Source organism: Prionailurus viverrinus, chromosome D2 (assembly GCF_022837055.1).
Source record: "Prionailurus viverrinus isolate Anna chromosome D2, UM_Priviv_1.0, whole genome shotgun sequence".
Classification (NCBI taxonomy): domain Eukaryota; kingdom Metazoa; phylum Chordata; class Mammalia; order Carnivora; family Felidae; genus Prionailurus; species Prionailurus viverrinus.
The window spans coordinates 22,666,674-22,692,712 of NC_062571.1; the positions used below are offsets into that span (position 1 = coordinate 22,666,674).

The 26,039-nt window shown below is 38.2% G+C and overlaps 1 protein-coding gene and 1 pseudogene across 1 annotated transcript in view; one reads left to right on the forward strand and one right to left on the reverse strand.

Moving 5' to 3' along the window:
* The window catches only part of LOC125147582 (putative RNA-binding protein 15B), a 357,891-nt gene that overhangs the window by 7,676 nt on the left and 324,176 nt on the right, over positions 1 to 26,039 (reverse strand). The gene's annotated exons all lie outside the window — the stretch shown is intronic.
* Positions 12,983 to 13,797, forward strand: LOC125147900 (male-enhanced antigen 1-like; annotated as a pseudogene).

Sequence of the window (26,039 nt, forward strand, 5' to 3'; positions counted from 1 at the left end):
AAATTCAGGAATCTGCTGGCCTACTCTGTGATCATTTGCTAACACTGTATATGAGGGATAGAGTGGTGCATAAGAAAGTAAAGGTTCTTGTGGTGCCTGGGTGACTCAGTTAAGTGTCTGACTCTCGGTTTTGGCTCAGGTCATGATCTCACAGTTTGTGGGTTCGAGCCCTTTTTCTGGCTCTGCCCTGCCAGCCTGAAGCCTGCTTGGGATTCTCTCCCTCCCCACTCTCTCCGTCCCTTCCTGCCACCCACACTCTCTGTCAAAATAAATAAATAAATAAATTTTTTTTTAAAGAAAGCAAATGTCCTTATTTTTAGAAATTTTTTAGTTCACTCATGAGGTCATCTATAGTGACCAAGGATAGTATAATAATGATGACTGAGCACTGTGCCAGAGAGGTTGGAAAGGAAATCAGCCAGATATTCACACTATAACTCAGGTAATAATTCACCGTACTTTAGACCATATCAATCATGCAGAGATTTCCATCTGACAAAAAAGAAAAAAGTCTATTTTCTCAGATTTGACACTGACTTACTGCTCTAGAAAAGACCTATATACAAAGTTTATAGACCTTTCCTCATGTAAAATGGAAATAATGGTATCTGCTTATTGCTAATATGCTTTGATCACTAATGTTTATGAAACAATATGATCACAGAAGACAAAAACAGTACATGTAATCACAAGGCATTCCACAGGGTCTCCAAGTGCATTTAGGACCTGCCTCTTCCTACCTTACTACGGTAAGTCTTGGTAGGCTTTCTCTCTTACATTGCTTCACAAGGCCAATTATAAATTAGACAAATTAAACTTTCTGTTGTATGTTCCATAACCTTGTACCTTTTTACCTGCCCTTCTATTATATCATGTTAGGATATAATCACAAGGGTTAGTAACATTTGAAAAAACAAACAAACAAACAAACAAACAGAAGTAGATTCATAAATACAGAGAACTTGTGGTTGCCAGAGGGGAGAAGTGTGTGGGGATGGGCAAAACAGGTGAAGGGGTTAAGAGGTGAAAACTTCCAGCTATAAGATAAATAAGTCATGGGGATGAAAAGTACATCATACGAACTATAATCAGTTATATTACAATAACTTTGTATTGTAACAGGTAGTAACTAGACTTATCGTGAGCAATTTGTGAAGTATTTATAGTGTATCCTTGAACAACATGGGGGTTAGGGGCACCAACTCTCTGCACAGTTGACTTCTGACTCCCTAAAAACTTAACTGCTAATAGCCTACTATTGACTAGAAGTCTTACCAATAACATAAACAGTTGATTAACACATATTTTGTATATGTATTATATATACTATCTTACAATGAAGTAAGCTAAAGAAAAGAAAGTGTTATAATGAAGAAGAAAAAATACATTTACAGTATTGAACTATATTTCTTTAAAACAAGTATGTGTTGAGCGGATCGATGCAGCTCAAATCCATGCTGCTCAAGGGTCAGGTGTAACGGTCGAATCACTATGTTGCAGGCTGGAAACTAATAGAATATTGTTGTGCCAACTGGACTTCAATTTTTAAGGAATAAAGTTTGACTATTCAAAATATTCTGTTTGGCATATAAGGTTATATGTCTGGAAAAAATAAGTTATGACACCCTTTAAAAAAAGATGAGTTGAAAATAATTTTCTTATTCTTTTCCAATTTTTCTTTTTTAAAAAAGGGTGGGGTAGAGGGTGTATCTTTCCAAATACTATGAAGTGTGGCTTGATTCAGGCAGATTTCATCCTATTCATTTTTTTGTATTTTCTAAGGTAAGGGTCAGCAAACATTTTTGTTAAAGGCCAGATAGTAAGTATTTTGGGCTCTGTAGGCCAGATAGTCTCTGTTGTAGTTACTCAGCTTTGTCGCTGCAATGCAAAAAGCAGCCAGAGACCACATATAAACCAGTGAATGTGGCTAGGATCCAATAAAACTTTATTTATGGATACTGCAATTGGAATTTCACATAATTTTCACGTGTCATCAAGTATTATTCTTCTTTTGATTTGTTTTCAACCATTTAAAAATGTAAATACGATTAGCTTGTAGGCAATTCAAAAACAAGGTCGGATTTGGCCCAAGGTCCACAGTTTGCTGACCCCTCTTCCAAGGCATCATATCACTTGCGACATACTGTTCTGAGGGTTTCTGAAAAATAGAGTGAATGAACAGTAGTGTCCAAAATGGATGCTTGGAATGTTTATGTGTATACACATGTATATACATACATAGTGTGACTGTGTGTATATTTGCAAAAGAATCTACCCTTTGTATTTGAACATAGTAACTGTCATTTGAGTCATGGAAAGACATTACTATGGGTGTTTTCTATCCTATGTACAGACAAGTCAAAGTTCTTTATTAACTCACTCATTGAAATATATTTGTTGGACACTTCCCTTATGAAGTAGCATGATCCGACACATGTCTTTATGACACCCAAACTCAACAAGTGTTCGGTAGTATGAGGAAGAGAGCAATTTGAAGTAGAACAACTGATCCCATACATAGTTCTATTTGAGGAGCATTTGCCCTGGAGTGAGCCTTCAACAGGACCCAAACCACAATGTTCTCTATGCAATACACTGGCCATGTGGTTCACTTCTGCATTCTATTTCTTCCCCTACAAAGTTCCAATGTTTTATTTGTAATTTGCTATCATATTCTAAATATTTCCTGTTAAGTGACTTCAAATCCTTTGTAGAGTAAAGCACTGGAATAAACTAATATTTATGGAGTATCTCCTGTATTTCTAATACTCTACTAAAACTAATAGAAAATGAAAGAGAACATGCATAACCTTGTGTTTTAATATCAGAATCATGATTACAGACTTACAGGCTTCTTTTCGGCATTATTTCATTACAAGAACTAAACTTGGACGTTTGTCAATAGTAAATGAATGGTACGATTTTCAAACAACTAGCTGGCAAAGATGTGGACGCAATGGAAGAATGCGCTTAGAGCTATGATCTCCAAGGACCTCTATCTGCTCTGATGGAGAGTGGACTGTCCTTTAAGAAACATAAGATAGGTTTATTCCTCTTCTTCTGTCTCCAACCTCCTCCCTCACCCCAACACATACACTCTACCGTTAATCAGAGAAAGGGAAAGGCCAGATGGTTTGGGGGATTAGCAATGAGGAAAGGCCCAAGTTTCACCTCACGGTTGTTATTAAATTCTAGTGCAGATTGGCAGGGATACAAAACTCAGGCCATCTGAGAGCTCTTGGGGAGTGTTGGTCCATTTCCTAATGAGCAGGTGTTGACATGGAAAAAGCTGCCTATACAACAGTGCTGCAGGCACAGAGCCGCTACAGATCTGGATATGTGGAGAATCTTCCTCAGTGTTTCCTCCCACCTGAGAAACCATGCGTTCAATTCTACACACCCAGACGTGTTCTGTACCTTCCTGCAGCATACCTAATAAAATATATCAATAAAATATTCGTTCCATGGTCTATCCTGCAGAGGTGGTGATTTCATAACACTTTGCCTTACTTTAAAAATTCTCTCCAGCATCTACTTAATTTAAATCTAATTTAATTTGGGTCCCACAAAATTTCAATAACCCCTTGTAGACATGCTTGTGCATACAGATTGCACACTGCATTAACTATTTCCTGGATGGAAATTGGCCTCAATAGTCCAGTCAATGAAAATAAAATATACACCAAAATCTTCAATATGGAGATTTTTTTTTTCACAGACATGATACTAAAATCTAGTAACATTTAGCTGAAGTCTATATTCAATAAGTGGTGATAGTAGGGTTTACTAAATAGAAATACCACTTTGCCACAGACATGTAATGTGTTTTACCATGTCAGGGAGCTGATCAGTTAGACTGGAAAGAAAAGCACAGAATTATGGCAAGTAGTTTAACACAGATCCAATATATATGCCATTTTCAACTATGATTTTCCAGCCAACTGATTCTTTTAAAGACTCAGGAAGCCATGAATATTTGACTTATAAGAAAGGAATAAGAATGCTGATTCTGCTTCCAACCAAAATGTCTGTAAGTCATTTTAATAACGGTGATGTTTTCAAATAAAAACATGATGCTTATAAGAAAAGAATTTCCCCCATCTTTATGAGTTCTTGTGAATGTTAACAGCAAAAGCAAAAATCCTAAGGAAACTACTATATTTCATGATGCCATCCATGTTCTACTAGGATGATAATAAAATCCGTCTTTTGTATAAGTAGATCATCTCAAGCTTTAGGTAACTCTAGAGATTTTATAAAGCTCCATAGATCTTATTACATAGAGTGTAGCAATTTAAAAATGCAAATAATTCTGTAAGTTGTGGCTGTGTAAGGCTTTTAAAAGTCATTTTTATTTATTTTTCATGTCTTCAACATATATGCTAAAAATTTTAAATTGTGGATTAAAAACAGGAAAATAGTATTGCATTACCTTATATCTGTTAGAATGGGTATTCAAAAAGACAAGAAATAGCAAGTGTTGGCAAGGATGTGGAAGAAAAAGGAATCCTTGTGCATCGTTGGTGGGAATGTAAATTGGTGCAGTAAAAACAGTATGGAGGTTCCTCAAAAAATTAAAAATAGAATTACCATATGATCCAAGGATTCCACTACTGGATATTTACCCAAAGAAAACTAAAACACTAATTCAAAAAGATATGCACACCCCTATATTTACTACAGCATTATTTATAATTGCCAAAATAAGGAAGCAACCTACGTGCCCACTGGGAGATGAACGGATAAAGAAGATGTGATATATGTATGTATGTGTATGTACACACACATACACACACACACACAGTGAAATATTAGTCATAAACAAGAATAAGACCTTGGCATTTGTGACAACATGGATGGACCTAGAGGGTATTATGGTAAGTGAGATAAATCAGACAAAGGCACATGCTATAATTTCACTTATATGTGGAATCTTAAAAAAAACAGCAAATGAGCAAACAAACAATAGCAAATATAGACCCATAAGTACAGAGAACAGGTGGTTGTCAAAGGGAAGAGGGGCAGGAGTTGATGGGTAAAACAGATAAAGGGGATTAAGAATACACTTGACAACAACAGCAAAACAACAAACAACAACAAACACTGAAAACAGAATTACCAAATGAGTCACCAATTCCATTTCTGGGTATGTATCTGAAGGAAACAAAATCACTATCTTGAAAAGGTATCTATGTCCCATTTACAATAGTCAAAACATGGAAACAGTCTAAGTGTCTATGGACAAACAAGTGAATAAAAAAAAAATCTTACACACACACCTACCCACCTACACACGCCCTCCACATGCACACACATACAGAGGAATATTAGTCAGCCACAATAAGGAAGATAATTCTGCCATTTGTGACAGCATGAATGGACCTTGAGGGCATTATGCTAAGTGAAATGAGTCAGACGGAGAAAGACAAATACTGTATGATCTTACTTATATATAGAATCTAAAAACACTAAACTCATAGATACAAAGAGGGGGTGGGTGAAGGTGGTCAAAAGGTACAAATTTCCAGTTATAAGATAAATAAGTTCTGGGAATATAATGTATGGCATGGTGAGTAAAGTTAACAGTAGTGTATCATATATTTGAAACTTGCTAAGAGAGTAGACCTTAAAAGTTCTCAACACAAGAAAAAAGTTTGTAGGTGATGGATGTTCAATAAACTTACAGTAGTAATTATTTTGTAATATATACATTTATCCGATCATCATGTTGTGCACCTAGAACTACTACGATGCTGTCAATTCTATCTTAAGTAAAACTGGAAAAATAATCATATTGCCATCATTCAGAAATAACCACCATTAACATTTTTGTTATATATCCTTTTAAGCCTTTTTGTGCATACAAGTATTTACATGTAAGTATCTTACCAAAAGTAGAATACCACAAGTAGCTTCACAATCTGCTTTTAAATATATATTATGTACCAACTATATATAATGAACATCCATACAGGTCACTAAATATTCCTCTATAACTTTTAAATGGGTGTATACTATTTCATGTGATGAATCTGTCATATTAAAAAAAAAAATCAGCCCCCTTCCGTTAGACATTTAGGTCACCTCCAATTTCCCCATGAGAGAATCAATGCTAAAAATGACCACTCTTTTCACCAGATGAGTTCACACACTCATAAGTAATGTTGGATAAATGTCCAGAGGTACATTTCCAAAAAGGTGAAACAAATATGACTTAACAGCGAGGCATAAATATATACTTGCAGATTGGTAGAATTAAACTGCATTTCCATTATCACATGCCCAACTCCACTTACATTTTCTGTGTCCAACAATTGCTCTACTGACAGACAAGATGAGAAACCTAGAGAAATATCTTACCTATGATAAGGTACTTAATTACCTTTCATATTACCTATAGTTTATCTACAACATCGAAGACTCAACCTATTTTTAAGCTCCAAATCAACATATCCATGATAATTTTCACCAGTGCCACATTTTCAATTCTTAAAGTATTATGGACCAAAACATAGCTTGAAACTCTATTGGTTTGGGATTGTGCAAGTAACCAAAATACACAATTACTTATAAAACAAAAACATATAAACAATCAAAATTTTCCTAAGTATTAACGGGAGAAAAGGAGTTGCTTTTGATTAAACACCAAAGAACTCAATGTTATGTAAATTCCAGAAAGATACAGCACGAAGACTGCTGTATCATGATACTGATAAGACTATTTGCACAAAATTGCCAAATTTATGACAATTTCTCCATAATAGTATATATGTGATAGATTGCAAAAATGGTACTAATTCTCCCCTGCCCCACAACCACAGTCATTTGGAATTGGTGATGAAGTCCATTTTTCAAACTTGTAAATCTGGGTTCTTCTTGTGACTTACTTTGATCAAAAAAATATGGATAAAAAGCAATTCTGTCATAAAACAAGACTAGGCTTCAAGAGAATTTGCACATTTTCATTCTGTCTAAGAACACTGCAGAGCCACTATATAACAATTCTGGCTTAGCAGAGCCTCTGAGCAGACTGGCAGCTGAGCAAAGACCCCCATGTGAACCTGCCTGGACTCTAAGAACTTCTTAGGTAATCCCAGCCCAAATGGCCTACTCACAGATAAATAAATGATTATTATTTTAATTTACTAATTTTGGGGTGGCTTGTTATGCACTACAAGTAATTGGTACTAAAAAAGTCAAAGAACACAATTTACAATACCATAAATAATTACTAGGGACTAGATGTTAAAAAGATAAGTGAATATTATGAGTAACTTTATGCCAATAAATTCAAAATTTAGATGAAATGGACAAATTCCTCAATAAAATTACAACTTACTAAAACTGACAAAAACTGAACAGGAAAATTTGAGAGGCTATTTTTTTTAAAAGAAATTGAAATCGGGGTGCCTGGGTGGCTCAGTCGGTTGAGCGTCCGGCTTCGGCTCAGATCATGATCTTGCAGTCTGTGAGTTCTAGCCCCATGCGGGCTCTGTGCTGACAGCTCAGAGCATGGAGCCTGCTTCGGATTCTGTGTCTCCTTCTCTCTCTGCCCCTCCCCTGCTCTCTCTCTCTCTCTCTCTCTCTCTCTCTGTCAAAAATAAACATTAAAAAAATTTTTAAAGACATTGAAATCATGTAATATCATCTCACGAGAGAAACTCCACACTCACATGGTTTCACTGATGAGTTTAGTTAAATTCCTAGGTAAGAAATATCAATATTACACCAACTCTAGAAAAGCCAAACAGACCAATAACTAGTAACAAAATTGAGTGATAAATCAAAAAACTCTCAACAAACAAAAGCCTAGGACCAAATGGATTCACAAGTGAATTCTACCAAATATTTAAAGAAGAGTTTATACCTATTCTTCTCAAAGTGTTCTGAGAAATAGAAGAACAAGGAAAGCTTTCAAATACATTTTACGAGGCCAGTAGTACCCTGATACCCAAAACAAACAAAAGACACCACACAAAAAAGAAAGAAAACTAAAGGCCTCAATAAAATATAAACAAATTGCATTAAACAACACATTGAAAAGATTATTCACCATAACCAAATGGGATTTATTTCAGGGATATAAAGCCGGTTCAATATTCAACATGAAACACCACATCAACAAAATGAAGGTTAAAAATCATGATCATCTCAATAAATGAGAAAAAGCATCTGAAAAAATTCAACATCCATTCATGACAAAAAGTCTCAACAAAGTGGGTGCAGAGGAAACATACCTCAATACAATAAAGGGCATATGTGAAAAACTCATAGCTGACATTATACTCAATGGGGAAAAACTGAGAGCTTTCCCCTCTAAGATCAGGAACAAGACAAGGATGTCCACTCTCACCACTTTTATTCAACATAGTACTGGAAGTTGTAGCATAGAAGGAAGGAAGGAAGGAAGGAAGGAAGGAAGGAAGAAAGAAAGAAAGAAAGAAAGAAAGAAAGAAAGAAAGAAAGAAAGAAAAAGAAAGAGGAAGAAAGAAAGAAAGGAAAGAAGAAAGACTGAAAGAGCAATCCAAATTGATTAAGAAGAAGTTAAACTGTCACTATTTGCAGGTGATGTGATATTATACATAGCAAACCCTAAGGACTTACCCAAAGAAGAATTAGAAATAATAAGTGAATTCAGTAAAGTTGAAGGACACAAGATTAATACATAGAAATTGGTTGCATTTCTATACACTAATAATGAAGTGGTGGAAAAAGAAATTAAAAGAACAATTCCATTTACAACTGCACCAAAAAGAATAAAATACCTAGGAATAAACTTAACCAAGGAGGTAAAAGACCTATACTCTGAAAACTATAAAACATTGATGAAAGAAATTGAATCAGACACAAACAAGTGGGAAGATATTCCATGCTCATGTATTGGAAGAATTAGTATTGTTAAAATGTCCATCCTACCCAAAGCAAAGTGCAAATTTGATGCACTCTCTATCAAAATACCAACAGCATTTTTCACAGAACTAGAACAAATAATCCTAAAATTTGTATGGAACCACAGAAGACCTCCAATAGCCAAAGCAATCTTGGGAAAGAAGATCAAAGCTGGAGGTATCACAATTCCAGATTTCAAGATATACTACAAAGCTGTAGTAATCAAAACAGCATGGTACTGGCATAAAAACAGATATGATGATCAATGGGACAGAGAGCCCAGAAATAAATCCATGCTTATATGGTCAATTAACCTATGACAAAGGAGGCAAGAATACTTATGGGGAAAAGATAGTCTCTTCAATAAGTGGTACTGGGAAAACTGGACAACTACATGCAAAGGAATGAAATTGGACCACTTTCTTACACCATATAAAAAAAACTCAAGGTGGATTCAGGACATGAAGCCATAGAACTCCCAGAAGAAAACATAGGTAGGAATCTCTTTGACACTGGCCTTAGCAGCATTTTTCTAGATAGGTCTCCTCAGGCAAGGGAAACAAAAGCAAAAATAAATTATTGGGACTACATCAAAATAAAAGCCTTTAGCACAGTGAAGGAAACCATCAATAAAATGAAAAGGCAACCTAGAGAATTGTCGATGATATTCACAAATGATATATCCACTAAGGAGTTAATATCAAAAATATATAAAGAACTTGTACAACTCAACACCAAAGAAACAAAATAATCCAATTAAAAAATGAACAGAGGACTTGAATGGGCATTTTTCCAAAGACATAAAGATGCCCAACAGATACATGAAAAGATGTTCAATATCACTAACCATCAAAGAAATGCAAATCAAAAATACTATGAGACATCACCCTATCCCTGTCAGAATGGTTAGAATCAAAAAGACAAGAAATAACAAGTGCTGGCAAGGATGTGGAGAAAAAGGAGCCCTTGCACACTGTGGGAATGTAAGTTGTTGCAGCCACTGTGGAAAACGGTATGCGGTTCCTCAAAAAATTAAAAATAGAACTACCATATGATCCAGTAATTTCACTACTGGGTATTTACTCAAATAATATGAAAATACTAATTTAAAAACATATGCACCCTTATGTTTATTGCAGCATTATTTACAACAGCCAAGATACGGAAGCAATTCAAGTGTCCGTCAATAGATGAATGAATTAAGATGTGAGATATGCACACATACACAAACACACACATATACCTCTAAGATATTATGCAAAGTGAAATAAGCCAGAGAGGGAAAGACAAATACCATATGACTTCACTTATATGTGGAATCTAAGAAATAAAACAAGTGAATAAACAAATACACAAAAAAGCAGATACAGATCCATAAAAACAGAGAATTGATGATTGCCATAGAAGAAGGGAGTCGGGCTCTGGGCAAAATGGGTGAAGGGGAATGGGAGATACAGACTTTCAGTTATGGAATGAATAAGTCACAGGGACAAAAGGTACAGTATAGGTTATATAGTAAATGGTATTGTAATAGCATTGTATGGTGAAAGATGATAGCTACATTTGTGATGAGCAGAGAATAATGTACAGACTTCTTCAATCACTATGTTGTACTCCTGAAACCAATGTAACACTATGCATCTATTATACTTCAGATATTCCAGTCTTTCAGGAAATAGAGGAGGTAGAGACACTTCAACTCATTTAATGAGGTCAGAATAATCTTAATACCAAAATCTAACAAAGAAATTAACAACAAATAACACAAAATTATCTCTCTCATCAAGATATATGCAAAAACACTTTGGAAAATATTTGCAAAATCAAATTGAGCAACAAATAGGTTTACTCCAAAAATACAAACTTGAATTAATCTTCATAAAAGTCAATAAAGGTAATGCATCAAAAAGTTAATAAAGAAAAAAATCATATGATTATCTCAACAAATGAAATCCATTTGACAAAATTGAATCTCCTTATGTCATTAAGAAAATTTTCTCAATTTGATAAAAAAAAGTCTATGAAAAAGTTACAAAAGCTATTATTATACATAATGGTAAACTCTTGAATGCTTTTGTACTAAGAGTAAGAACAAGGTAAGCCTGTCCTTTCCACTACTTCTATTTAACACTGTACAGGAGATCTTAGCCAGTGTAAAAAGTTAAAGAAAAGCAATAAAGTCATAAAGACTGGAAAGGAAGAGTAAAACGGACTCTTTTCATAGATGACATAATTGTTTACATAGAAAGACCCTAAGGCATTTACAAAACAACTCCTAGAACTAATAAGTGACTTTAGCTTGGTTTTAGGATACAATTAGATCTATTTACAAATAGCAACTCTATTTTATATGCTGGCTGCAAACACGTGGAAAATGAAATTCAAAAAAAAAAGAAAGAAAGAAAGAAAAGAAAGAAAGAAAGAAAGAAAGAAAGAAAGAAAGAAAAAAGAAAAATTCTACTTTTAAAAGCACCAACAACCACTTAATACTTAGGAATATTTTTTAAAAGTAATCTCTATGCCCAACATGGGGCATGAACTCACAACCCCAAGATCAAGAATGGCACATTCCTCTGAATGAACCAGCCAGGCGCCCCCACTCAGGAATAAATTTAATGAAAAACATGCAAGATGTTCACATTTTTACATTGAAATAATGCTGAAAAAAATTAAAGATCTAGACAAATGTAGAGATATACCACATTCATGGATTGGAAGTCCTAACATTGTTAAAATACCCATTTTCTTCAGATCTACAGATTCAATGAATTCCCCATCATAACTTTTTCAGTTTCTTTTTAAATGACAAGCTTATTCAAAAATTTGTAATAGATAATAAGGATCTAGAATATCCAAAGCAATCTTGAAAAATAAAAACAAAGTTGGAAGACTTACACTACCTGAATTTAAGATTTATTATAAAACCACAATAATCGAGAGAGTACTGGTACTGGTGTTAAGGTAGACAAATAGATCAATGGAACAGAAATAGACCTATACTTAAATCTTTAATTTATTTATAATAAAGGTACAAAGCAATTCAATTGGGAGAACAAAGTCTTTTGAACAAGTTGCACAGGACAACAGCATGCCCGTAAGGAGAATAATGAACCCTCTATTCCCATTTCATACTATACACTAGAAGTAACTCAACTTTACCAGATACTTACAAATGGCCAATACATAAAAGGGTACTTATTAAGCATTATTAGTTATCAGAGCAACACAAATTAAATCCACCATGAGATACCACTAACCACATACTGGAAAGGGTAAAGTTAAAAAGACAGACACAAATCAAATGGTGGCAAGAATGTGAAACAACCAGAACTCTTAACACATTATTGGGGAATAGAGGGGGTGGGTGAAATTCTACAGCTACTTTGGCAGTTCTTTATAAAACCACCCTACAACTGAACAATCTCACTCCCAGAAGTTTACACAAAAAAATAAGAAAGCATATGTTCATGAAAGAATTGGTACAAGAATGTGCACAGATTTATTCATAATAACCAAAAGCAGAGACCACCTAGGTGTGGATCAACAGAAGAATGAAGAAATAAACTGGTGCCTTCATCCAATTAATATCTCTCAGCAACAAAAAGCAACCAACCACTGTTCTACATAACAAAACATTGAATCTCAAATACAACAATATGCTGAGTGAAAAAGATCAGAGCAGCAGTTACCTCTGGGAGTAGGGTGAGGTGGGGAACAAGTGAGAAGGGGCATGAGGGAATTTTCTGGGGTGATCATAATGTTTTATATCTCAACAAGGGTCACTTGTAAAAGTTCATCAAATGATACACTTAAATTTTGTGCATTCCGCAGTATGTATGTTTTACCTTAAAAAAGTAGACACACATTGACCTCCAGTTAAACTGGTGTGCACACCTCACTTTGAAATGCATAGAAAATAGGATGGAATAATGGGTGGATAGAGAGATTGGTAGATAGATACACAGGTAACAAAACAAGTCTAGAAAAATGTTAATCGTAGACTCTAGGTGATGGGCATATGGGCATTCACTGTGCAATTCTTTCAAATTTTTTGTATATTTGAAAATTCCCTTGGGGTTCAGCCGAGGGCTCTGAGCGGCCCTACCAGATGGCAGCAATAGTCCTAGGGGGAGATACCACTGGCCCCCAGCGTATCTTCCCCAATCAGACTGAGGAATTAGGGCCACACCAGGGCCCTATGGAAGGCACTGTGGATTGGAGCAGCCAGGAGCCTGAAGAAGAGCAGGAGAAAACAGGGGCAGACCCAGCTGGCTACTCCTACCAACCCCTGAACCAAGATCCTGAACAAGAGGAGGCAGAGCTGGCACTGGTGGGGGATGGAGAAGATGTAGTTGCTGATATTGAGGATGGGACCCAGGCCCTGGGCTTCATTTGCCAGACCTGCCATTAGAGGGCGAGGATGAAGAGGAGGAGGCAGCCACAGGACCTGGGTAAAGGGAGCATGCTTTCATTTTGGAATAATGTTGGAGGAAAGGGACTGGGTAGAGCCAGTAAAGGGGAGTCATAGCGGAACACCCCGTTCCTAAAACAATGGTTTGTTATCTAAGACTTTACAGACTTCAGAATCCAGGTGAAAGGCTATTGTGCTGGACTTGGGTTGCAGGTGGGCTTGCCTGGAAATAACAAGATGGATTTGGCCACACTGCTAGCCCAAGGGTTATGGGTTAATTCAAAGAATGGGGGAGTGGAGCTGGTCCCATCGTTTCTATTCTCCCGCTTTTTGTGATTTCAGAACATGTGGAGTTGGTGAAAAGGACAATGGCTGGAGCAAGCCTGCCTGTTCCAGGGGTTCCTGCCTGGGCTCTGGAGATATCAGATGCCCAGTGGGAAGATGTGGTACAGAAGGCCCTCCAAGCCTGGCAGGGATCGACCCCAGCCTGGAAGTGACTACCAGCATAGGACTGAACACATCCCTGGTTGTAAGACCATCTTCATATTCTCCATCTCCCTTTCCACATCAAGGCAAATCAGACTGCCTCTCAGAGACCCGCTGTATTCAGTACTGTACGTATGGGGACATTGGCCCAAGCCCAACCCATCTTAGCATGTATCACTCTGTGGTGAATAAAGCACTCCATGTACACAGCCAAAAAAAAAATCCCTTAATAGTATGATGGGAGGAAAAAACTGAAACTATACTACAGGGTAGACCACTTTTGTTTCTATACGATTTTCACATGTAAGAGATTACCTTCTCACAACAATTCTGTAAATATAGACAAGGCTGGCATCAACCATGTTTTACAGCAGAAGACACTGTCTCATAAGGAATCTCGCCCAAAGTGTCAGGGCAGTAAACAAACTCATAGTTCCAGGGGCCATGAGATGTTTTCAATGTTTATTTATTTTTGAGAGAAAGACAGAGCATGAGTCGGGGAGGAGCAGAGAGAGAGGGAGACACACAATCCAAAGCAGGCTCCAGGCTTCGAGCTGTCAGTACAGAGCCCGACGCGGGGCTCGAACCCATGAACTGTGAGATCATGACCTGAGCCAAAGTCAGACGCCCAACCAACGGAGCCACCCAGGCACCCCACGGGACTTTTTCATAAAGGGCCATGTAGCAAGTATTTGGGGCCATACAGTCACTGCCACAATTATTGTACCTTGCTGTTTGTAATATAAAAGCAGGTGTTAGACAATTTGTAAATAAATGGACATGGCCTTGCTCCAATAAAACTTTATTCACAAAAACAGGCAGGGGCCAGTTTGTTGATCCCTAGATGATAATCCAGGTGTTTTCATTACAGAAGTTATAGAAAAGGATTGGTTTTAGAGCAAATTTACCTGTGTTTTATATACTCCATGGAGTTACTATGACACCTCAATTTGGTAACTCTTATAAAGTACCTAGCATTGTACCTGTTTTAAAGCAGATAATAATTTTTTTTACTACCTTGCCTTTTTCTCATTTGCTATTTTTGCCACTATACCTGGTGGCCTGGATGAATTGCAATAAGAAAAACAAACTGCTTAATGCTGTTCAACCAAATTAATCAACCATGGTAGACTTTTGTTCAGGAAATCTATAAACGATTGCACTGTCAATGGAAATGCATGATTGTTCCTGCATTTTCTGGGCCAACTTTCAGATAGAAATTCACTGAGGGCCCTCCAGGTTTTCTACTCTATTATATCACAGGGGGGTCCCAGTTACTCGCCCCCATTCCACACCTGAGTAAACAAATTGTTTAAACACACGCTTTCTCTCGGGCCATTTCTCTAACCAGCATGATTTCATTTACTCCCTGGTGCCAACAACCTGTGTGTCCCTTGTATCCAAAATCCCACTGAAAATTGAGTGGGTGGCACCTCTACACTCTTATCTTTGGCTTCTTTCCAAAACCTTGAAGCAACTGAGGCAGCAAAATGCTAATAACTCAAATTTATTCCTTTCTACAGAATTGTGAGGATGCAAATTACCCAACCATCCCCTTGCTCAGTATGTCAGTGGGCAAAGTTGGAAGGGTAGAGCCAAACATTAGGTTACCAGAGAAGAGACTTCCATTTTCTCTAAAGACTTACAAAATAATACCACAATAACAATAGGTCCCTTAAATGAGCATTTATTATGTCCCAGACACTATGTTAACCATTTGATTCCTTTATTTACAAATTCATCCATATGTATGAAATACTCACCGTGTGCCAGGATTTACATGAATTATCTAATGAATCTACATCAAAATCATGTAAGGTAGATGTTATGACTCCTGTGTTACAAACTGAGTACATTGAGTCTAGAGAGTCATTATGTTCCCAGTGCTCCCTTGGCCCCTGAGTGGCAGAGATACAATCTAGCAGAGATGAACCTTCTGGAGACTTAACAAATATTGTGACTGCATATTTGAGGTCACTTGTTTAATGTGGTTCTGTATTGCTTTGCCCTTTTCCAGCATATTTGTCCTGTCTCTGCCACTTAGCTATTATCTCTGTAAAGAACTGGTCCAAGAGGCCCACCGCCTACAACCGTCCCCCATCCCTCCCCACTGCTATGTGCACAGTGGAAAATCAATAACTTTTGTTGCTTTTTGCCCTTAGCCCCCCATCACCGTCTGTTCAGGCAACTCATTTCCCAGCACACCCCCTGCAGGATGTTTTTTCACTTTATTCCCAGCCTCTCTAGAATTAATCTGCAGAAGGCAATAGAATCAGAGACTCCCCCTCCTACGAAACACTCCCTCAACTTTGAACTTTGCCATTACACTTAGCAATCTGCTGTGCCGCTCAGACAAGGAAGGACTCTGGAGGACTGACAGAAAAAGAACGAAGGCATCTGCCTATATGCCACTGGAGAGAATGAAGTGCAGTCTGGAGAGACACCTCCCCCCAGTGCACAAGTAGAATGCGTCAGTCACCGGGGCTGAAGTCGCTGCATCCTCCTCTAGCTGGGGATTCTTCTCTTTCTTCCCATTTTCCCCCACTCAGGCTTTTACACCAACTGAGATCCTTCTGGGTAGACTCCACTTCTCGGATGTGTTTCTGACATCAGCTAATAACACTGGGTACATTAACTAATTAGCAACAGTAAGGAGTTCGGAAAACAAACAAGCATGAAGCAATGCTATTATTATGTGGCTTTTGCCTGACACTGTTGTCCTCATTAAGCAGGCAGGGATGTCAATATATCTACGAAGGAAGGCAAAGTAAAATCCTTACTGCAAGTGCCAGCTGGGTTCAAACTCCTTTTCCTGAAATCAGACATAGCTACTGCTGCAGTGAGACTTGCAGCTGATTTCTCCACCCCCTTTTGTTTCAGTTTGATTTTTTTTTTAAGACTCTCTTCACTACTATAGCCATGCAGCCTCATTTTGCATTGCTTGAGAGTTTCGTTTATGAAACTTTCCAAACAGCAACTCCTCCAGTTCTGGAAAGACCCAGAGAAAATCATAGTATTATTTTCACTTTTCTCATCAGTCGGAATTCACGGCACCTTCCTGAAAGGACTTTGCCACATCCCTCATGTATCACACTGTAGGTAATATCGGCCTACTTGTGTGCTACCTGTTAAAAACAACAACTCTTCTGATTAAGCAAAAGATGAATATAGAAAGGCCTTGCCTGATTTATGTGCCATTGGTCCTTTCTCTCTTTCCATCCCTCTCACCCTCCTTCCCTCTCTCCTTCCCTCCACCCCCTCCTCTCTCCCTCCCTCTTCCTCTCATTCATTCTTTCACTTATTTGAAACTGAAGCTTAGGAAGTAGCTGTTGCAGAGGCGTTTGGCTCTTCTCCCTACTCCGCAGACCCAGCCCGCTTTCCCACTAAACATCAGAGTCCTTCGATCTCCAGCTGGGACCTTCCCCTCTTCCCGCTCTAGTCTCCGCCCGGGGCCATGCCATCCATACCCACAGCTTCAGTTATCTCTTGCACTAGATGACTCGTCCCAGACTCCGCTTCTGAGCTCCCCAAATCCAAAATTCAACCGTCTATACGACATCTTCCCTTGGAAGCGTCCCACTCCACCATGTCCAAAGGTAAATGCAAGGCGTGCCCCCCACCGATCTACCACTGTTTCTTTGCTTAGCGAATGGCACCTGCATGCACAAGACGGAAGCTTCCCTCCCCAGCCTTTCATCATGGGCCACGTGCTGTGGCCTCCTTCTCCCTTTCAGCTTCATCGTCTTCCAGGCCTGCCCCTACCCGCTGTCTCCATTCTTCACCTAGATGATGCCTCTCTACCTTACAGTTTCATGTTCCTGCCATCCTGACAAAGTAAGCTTCTTCCATTGTAGGATTCATAGCTTCACATGCCTCCCTTCAGAGGACAAGGCACGGCTACAACTTTCCATTTTGTGTGTGTCACAATGTGATTAACCTCTAAACTTCCCAGTGCCAGGCTGCAAACTCCACCAGAAGGGGCAATGTCTGATTTTGTTCACAGCTGTATTCCATAGAGCTTAGAGTTCCTGACACTTAAAAGGAGGTTCTCACTAAGTATTTCTTGGAAGGAAGGCAGGGAGGGAGGACAGAAAGGGGAAAAAAACTTTATTAGGAACGTTTTAATAAAACCAACTTTAGTTGGTATAGCAGACACTGGCTAGTTATTCTCCACACAATTTCCATTCTCTTGCTGGGCACATATCTCGACTTGTGTTCTCAGTCTCCCTGCAGCCAGGTGAAGCAATGTCACGGACGTCGGAAAGGGATGCACACTGATGTGACATATGGCACCTCAAAGCCTGGCCCTTAGGACTCCCACACAGTCTTTGTCCCTCTTCTCCTGTCCCTCTCTTCTAATGGCTGTTGACCCCTCTCTGAGGATCCATTGAAGGATTCCAAGGGCCCAGTAGAGATGGAGTTTCAAACCACGTGGGGTCTAGACTCCAAATAACTCCACGGCCCCTCCACCAAGCCCCACTGGTCTGTGATGTGAACCTTTACCGGGTCAAATTTAGGGGTTGTTTTAGCAATCAGGCTACACTAACTTGCAGAGTTGGGAAGAGGCAAGATAAAGCAGTTATCACCCTCCACCTGTGAATTTTCTTACACAGATTATTTTGCTTTTCTAACCTGGAAAAGAGAAAACAATTATGCTGTGTTTGGGGATCAAAGGTACGTATGCTTCAACCTGACAAATACAAGTGGTGAACAGTAACTGTACTTTCTGGTCATGGCAACCTCAACAGAGAAATGCTAAGCTTCTCTAGGCCGGATAAAGCCGTTGGGCTATTAAGGACACAGTCTGTTTTCTTACTGGTTTCTGTGTGTGTATGGGACAATATCACAAACAGTAACCACAAAAGGAACCCTTCTGATAGAGCAGTCTTGGGGAGGAGGGACCAGTTTGGAGCTAGTCTGCCTCTAACACCTGGGAGGGGTAGCAGAAAGCTGGGCCCCAGTTGGGGGTGGGGGACCTGGGTGCCAACCTTTCCAACCTTGGGAAGTCTGAACACAAATGAATTCAGAAGTGGAAGTTGCTGAGAGAATAGGTCATAAATGTTCTCATCACAAGAAAAAAGAAATTATTAAGCTATACAAGGTAATGGATGTTGACTGAACTTCTGTGGTAAACATTTCATATGCTCATATGTCAAACTGTTACATTGTAAACCTTAAACAAAGTTATATGTCAGTTATATCTCAGAAAAACTGAAGAGAAAAAAAGAGATGTCATAGGGTAGTCCCAGAGTGACCACTTGCTAGGGGAATGGCCTCAGACAAGTGACCTAACCTTTCTGTTTTCACACTTCTAAAATGGAGAAATGAGGGCATAGAAGAAACTACTCATAAGGTTTTTATGGAGATGACTTAATATTTGTAATATTTGATTTTGAAAATTAATATTTGATTTAAAAAGACTAACAGGGGCGCCTGCGGCTCAGTCAGTTAAGCATCTGACTTTGGCTCAGGTAATGCTCTCACAGCTTGTGAGTACAGTCCCGGTATAGGGCTCTGTGCTGACAGGTCGGAGCCTGGAGCCTGTTTCGGATTCTGTCTCCCTCTCTCTCTCTGCCCCTCCCCTGCTCATGCTCTGTCTGTCTGTCTGTCTCTCTCTCTGTGTCTCAAAAATAAACAAACATTACAAAAATCAAAAAAATACTTAGAGAGCCAGGACAATTAATTTCAGTTGTGTACTGTCCAATTTAAATGGGTCCTACAATTTTTCTTAAAGAGAAACTACTTTTGAATCTCTAAGAAGCTTCTAAGCACCACAGAAGAACCAAGAGAGAAGAGAGGTCAAAAATGACAGGTGAGAAGGCATGTGAGGAGGGCGACTCTTCGTCTGCTGCTAGGTAGGAAGTATTTGGAGACATCATTGCAGGCACCAGATTGATAAACTGTGCAAGTGTTAAAAACTTCGCTGCTCATTACTATCCAGCTTTTGCGGTGGTTAAGCCATAACAGCTCCCTGAGCACTGGTACCGTTCGTTATTTTCACAGAGAAAATGTGCAACAAACATTCAACTCATTGATTTTACCTTTCTAATGACAACCAAGACTTTCTATTTAGGATTATGATTATTTTAATGTGCATATAGTATTTCTCTGTAAAGCCACTTGCGGGCAGATTCCATACCTCATTTATCTTTCATGCCCACCCAGCACAATATCTTGTACATAATAGGGACTCAATAAAAGATGGAAAGAATTAATGAATCAATAAAAATATGGATCATCCCTAAGTCTACTCATGAATCATCTTTCTCCCCAATTTGTAGAATAGTACAATCTGAATTTACAAAACTCAAATGTGAAGTACAAAATAATGATCTCCTTTCTATGGTATTAATCTTAAACCCTTTTATAAAAGGGGATTATAGAAATTTTAGCCACTTCTTTCACATTAAATTTTTATGAACTTGAAGGATGGCTTCATTTTGGCCAATTTACTAGAAAGGATATTGAGTTCATAAAAGAAGTCTATTTCCTCCTCTGATATTGTGGCACATAGTACACAAGTGAAGAGTTCTCCATAAGTGAAAATGCTGACTACCACGGTGCTTTATGTCCGTACCTGTTACACTTCCATGCCAAATGCCTTAGGTAAAGCCCTACAGAGGACACTTTGAAAAGATATAGATAAAATCTTCATTACACTGACAAGTTTCTCATCTAGCTCCCACCACAGTTACTAAATAATTTCTCTTCTCTATGGAGACAATATAAAAATCAAAAAGAAAGTGTTGACCCCTCACTTGCATTCCAAAATTATATCATTTACCAGGAAATATCCCATTAACTTTCGAGAAATCTAGGAGACTCTACAAAATGAAAGAAGTATATATTTCTGCAAAAGTATAAAAGAAAAGCAAGTTTACTTCAGATAAAAGAGCGTTTTGAAATGTTTTATTCAGCATGACACAAGAGTATTTTATGGATATTTAATAAATAAACTAAAATATACTCTCAGGCGTTATATAATTTATAATAAAATTGACAAAAGGAAACACTGACATCGATATAGGCACTATTATTTTGCCCCAATTTTTAAAACATTTGCAATTTGAAAAAGATGGTTTCTATTATTCTTACAGCACAAGAAAACAATGACATTTTATTTTAGCATGTATGTTCATCATGTAAAAACATGCCTACAAGAGTCCTGTTCTGCTAAATAGGTTCAATCCTGTTGCCAGCAAATTCCCAAATCTACCCCCTGCTGAGCAGGTAGGCACTGAACTGTAGCCTCCCCGAGTACAGCTGTTGAATGTGCTCCCCACTCTCGAGTGATGTAGACTCCAGCACATAACGGGAATACACAAATCCTGAGTATTTCTCAGAAGCATACAAAGCTATTTATATAATGATCGATCTTCAGTGCAATTCAACAAATACAAGACATATCCATAAATAACTATCGTAAAAGATCTTCTAGGCAATTACAAACAGAAAAGGAGGTACAAAAAGCAGCTATGATATCCTGGGGAGACGTCCTTTCGAGATCAAGGAAGAAAGCCTCTGTGAAGGAACAGGTTTTGGAAGGTGGGTAGGGTTGAAATGAATATGCCTTTCTCTCCTATACGGGATGGACCACAAAAGAAAGGTCAATGGTGTAATGCTGCCAAAATCATATGCATGTTTAACAGGATGTTCAATGAGACCGCTTCAATCTCCCTCTTGGCTGAGGGCATAAAAAGCTGGTGGCGAGCATGTCTACCTTGCAGAGTGAGTTATTAGACGTCTCAGCAGCATTTGCAAAGGCAGGCTCTGAAAGCCAGTTTTGTGACCTCAGTTTACTGCTCACCTCAGACTGTGAGAGGTTAGAAAAGCTGAGAGGAGACAGCTGCATACTAGACAGGAATCACTCCAGATGTCAGTGTGCTCTGAGTAACCCCCACCCCCACCCCCACAACGACTGCGAGAGCAGAGCTCAGGGAGTTCCTTGGAAGTCTGGGGTTCCAGAAGCTGTGTGCATCTCCACGCAAGTGACAGGAGGCAGCAGGCAGGAGAAAGAATGAACCAGACTGCACTGGCAGCTGCCTACAGTTCCCTGTGGCACCTGCTGCAGGGCCTATGTGCCCAGGTGTTGCTTGTGTTCAGCTGTGGGCCCCAGGGTTGAAAATGGTCTGTCTGCAGCTACCAAAAATCCAGTTCAAGAGGGCCTCCAATATTCCCAAAGGCTGAGGGAAGAAAAATCAGAGGCCAGCCTGTGTCATGGGAAGTACAGTCGAACGTTTTCAGAAGGGACCCCTAAAAGCTGCAAACAGGCAGCTTTAATGCTGTACACAGCACAAAGAGGAGACACTTTCAATTCCATAATAGCCAGAGGAACCACCTCCAGATTACATCAGCGATCTGTCCTGCCTCTGCTCCCTCCACCTGCTCCAAGCCCAGAGTGGCCAGCAGCTGGAAGAGCTAGTGGGGGAGGGAGGATAAATACTCAGTGAAAAAGTGAAAAAGGGATTCCTGTCCCCTGCCACAAGCTTCCAGTCGGGCTCAAGCTGGAAGGAGAGAAAAGGCTTTAACTTTCTATGAAGTTCCAAGTTGTTGTTGTTGTTGTTACTATTATTATCAATATACTGGGATGAACCTGTTAATTTCCTAAATGAGAGTTTTCTTGTGACAGAGTGGCCAGAGGCCTTTTGTTATTGTGAGAGTGAGCCAGACAAGTTGTGAGACGAGCTCTAATATTTTACCAGGGCAGCAAAGAAAACCAAACCTCAGAAAACATTTTCATGAGCAAGAGGAGCACTGAGTATAGCAGTTTCTGACTCAGAAATCCTGCTCGTTCAAATACTAGACACATATATTAAATGGGCTATAGTAATCGTAATTTACATTTTGGTTTCTGTTAAGATAGAAAATATATAAAAATGAACTACTGTTACATGCAATTATTTATGGATGAATTTTAAAAACATTATGTTGAGCAAAAGAAGCCAGACTCACATATATCTATGATTATAGTAAAAACAATTGAACTGTACATTTTCAATATGCATATGGTGTGATTTGTGAATTATATGTCAATAAAACTGTTTTAAAAAGCCAGGCATAAAAGAGGACAAGCAAGATGATTTGACTTATGAGAAGTTCTAAGTAAGAAAATTCAACATCAGTGGTGCTTGATGAGTAGGGATGGGAAGGATGGACTACAAAGAGGAATGAGGGAAATTTGGGAGTGACGGGAAAGTCCTATATCTGAGCTATGCCATTCAGTACAGGATCCGTATGTGATGATTTAAACTCATTAAAATTTAAAAAATTAAACAAAATTAAAGAATCATTTTCTCGGCCACACCATCTGTGTTTCCAACGTTCAAGAACACAGCAATATGTGGACAGTAAAGAACACTTTTTATGGCTGTCAAAAGTTTCATCAGATAGAACATTACTATCTCTATATCTTGATTTCACTAGTGGTTATTTAGGTCTTATTTGTCACAACTCACCAAAATATACATGCAAAACCATGTATGCATGTGTGCTGAAATAATAAAATTGACCTAAAAATTGATCTTGAGAGAAAATAGCCCTGACAATAGACTGCTGAGATCCAGGGAGAAGTGTGAAGAGAAGTGGATGGTGATAGAGAGGACATTTTTGAGAAGCAGGAAGGCAGGTCAGGTCCCTAGAAAAGGCAGGAAGATTTCATGCAGGACATTTGCAGCATTCGGAAGACAGAAAACAATCGCATTAACTGACCAGACGTGAGTGGGCAAGAAATAGTCTGAGACCTAAAAGAGACTTCTAGAGAACATTCACTTCCAGGGGAAATGTAGGTCCTGGAAGACAGATATTAGGCATAAAGGTTATGGAAGGCACCTCAGAGAAAAATGAATCACCGGGCCAGGATTCAGGTGGTTTAAGAAAGAGCAACTTTACTGGGGCCAGCAGAGAAAACCAAATGCCCTAAGGGTTAGAGAAAAAGTCATAAACCAGGCCAACATCTGAACCCTGGTATAAAAACACATATGGAAGCTGATCTGTTTGTCAGGCTAGTTTAATAGTGTAAGCCTATTTCCAGGGAACATGGGAATTCTGTGCAGAGTTGGTGTTTCATGTAATAGTTTGAACTTAAAAATAGATGTCAGAGTATGCGTTTTTTGGAGCATGCATTGTTTCTTGGCTGAACAATGGATCCAGAAAAAGATATAAGTGAAAGATTGAAGTGCCACCTATGAGGTAGTCAACATCCTGCAGAAAGAGTGGATGCAAACCTACACGAACTTCTGTGGTTTTTATGGAAGGCTTATTGGTACTATTGGAGGGGAACCAAATGGCAGGTGGATGACGCCACATCAACGACCAACAGAAATAAATTAGACCCTAATTTCTATAGAGAATTTTGAGGAAGGAATATTTTATAACATCAAGATTTTATAATATATATGTATATATATATACACATATATATCAAGATATATGTATATTTTATATATATATCAAGATATATAAAAATCACATATATAAAATAAAGATAATCACCCAAAAGAAAACTAATACATCTATTAATTATCATGGTAAGGTTTTTTTTAAAAGCAATTGTATGCTCTTTATCCACATATACAATTAGTTCTGTTGTCCTGAAGTGAAAACACTTATCTAGTTATCATCTCCTAGGTCCACATCTAGCCAACAAGCATGGACTGGGGATTCTGATCTCTGGAACATTTGGTCTGTTTCTTCTCCTTTAATGATCATAGCCCTGGTCCTGACTCATCATGTCTGAGGTGGACTATTGCAGTAGCCTCAATGCTGACCTTCTTACTACCAATCCCGTCCTCCTGAAATGCTTCCAGGTCACCACCAGGATGGTCTTCCTGAAGCATAACTCTGACCATGCCTAATGGTCTATCCACTCTGCCTCTCGCTCACCCTCAGTGTACACACACCGGGCTGATTCATGCCTCTTAGCTTTCACTACTGCCCACTGCGTCTGCCTGGAACATCCTTTATATGTCTCATCACATGGTTAACTTTCCCTCACCCGTTCCACTTGAGCCCAGGTATCATTTCATGTGGAAGGAAGCCTTCTCTGAACCACTGGGCTGGCTGTGTACACTTTTTCTTTGCCCTTATAGCTGCATTTAGCACAACAGTAATGTTATCTGTTCGGGTTTGATCTCAATTCCTTAAGAGAGAAATGTGTTCTATTCATTTCATAACACTTAGTACCTAAACTGTGGATGATCTAAATACAATAAAATCTTTTTAAAAATAATATGATTGTCAAAAATTATAAATGTACTAGGAATAAGGTTGCCAGATTTAGCAAATAATATGCAGGACTCCCAGTTAAATTTGAATATCAGATAAACAACAAATAATTTTTTAGGTTAAGTCTCAGATATTACATACACATATTTATACTAGAAAAAATTATTTATTGTTTATCTGAAATTCAAATTTAACTGAGCATTCCATATTAACCTGTCAACTCTAAATAGAAATTTTCAGAGAGCTTAAACAACTACTTTATTCTTCTTTATTTAGAGTGACCCTTTCAGACATATAAAGTACTCTGAGTTTCAAAAACTTCCATCTTCTTAAACTGATCCAAACTCCGGCTCTAAATACATATTTTTATTAAGTATTTTTAAAGTTAAAAATTTGTATTTACAATCTATATCAGGAGAAAAGAATTATCTTCTAAGTGTTTTTAATCTAAACAATAAAGTTTTAAATTAAAATAAAAAGTCTTAATTTGATTATTTCAAAGAGGTAATGTGTAAATTCAGTCTTCTACTGGATATAAACATCTGTATTCTCAAATGAAGTTTAAAGTTTTAGAAACATTTATAAATGTGCCATAAGATTGAAAACACATCCTTTGAAAAGAGATGAATTTAATATAAAAAATACTGGGCCAGGGGTTTGGAGACCTCATTTCAGTCATTAGCTGGAGATGTGAACTTGGGCATGGCACATAACTCATCTTTCTCATCTATAAAAGGAAGAGGGATTATTACATGATCTCAGTGACCCCCTTTTCCAACTCTGACAGTCTATAACTGCAGGAAGCCAAAGCCGTGGGCCCTGGTGGGAAGGAATGAACACAAGCTATGAGTCACAGACCTGGGCCTAGGCCCGAGTCTTCTGGGCAACTTTTATAGTTAAAGTGTGCCTGATAAAAAGCTTATGCACAGCAAAGGAAATGATCAACAAAACTAAAAGGTAACTGATGGAATGGGAGAAGATATTTGCAAACGACAAACCAAATAAAGGGTTAGTATCCAAAATCTATAAG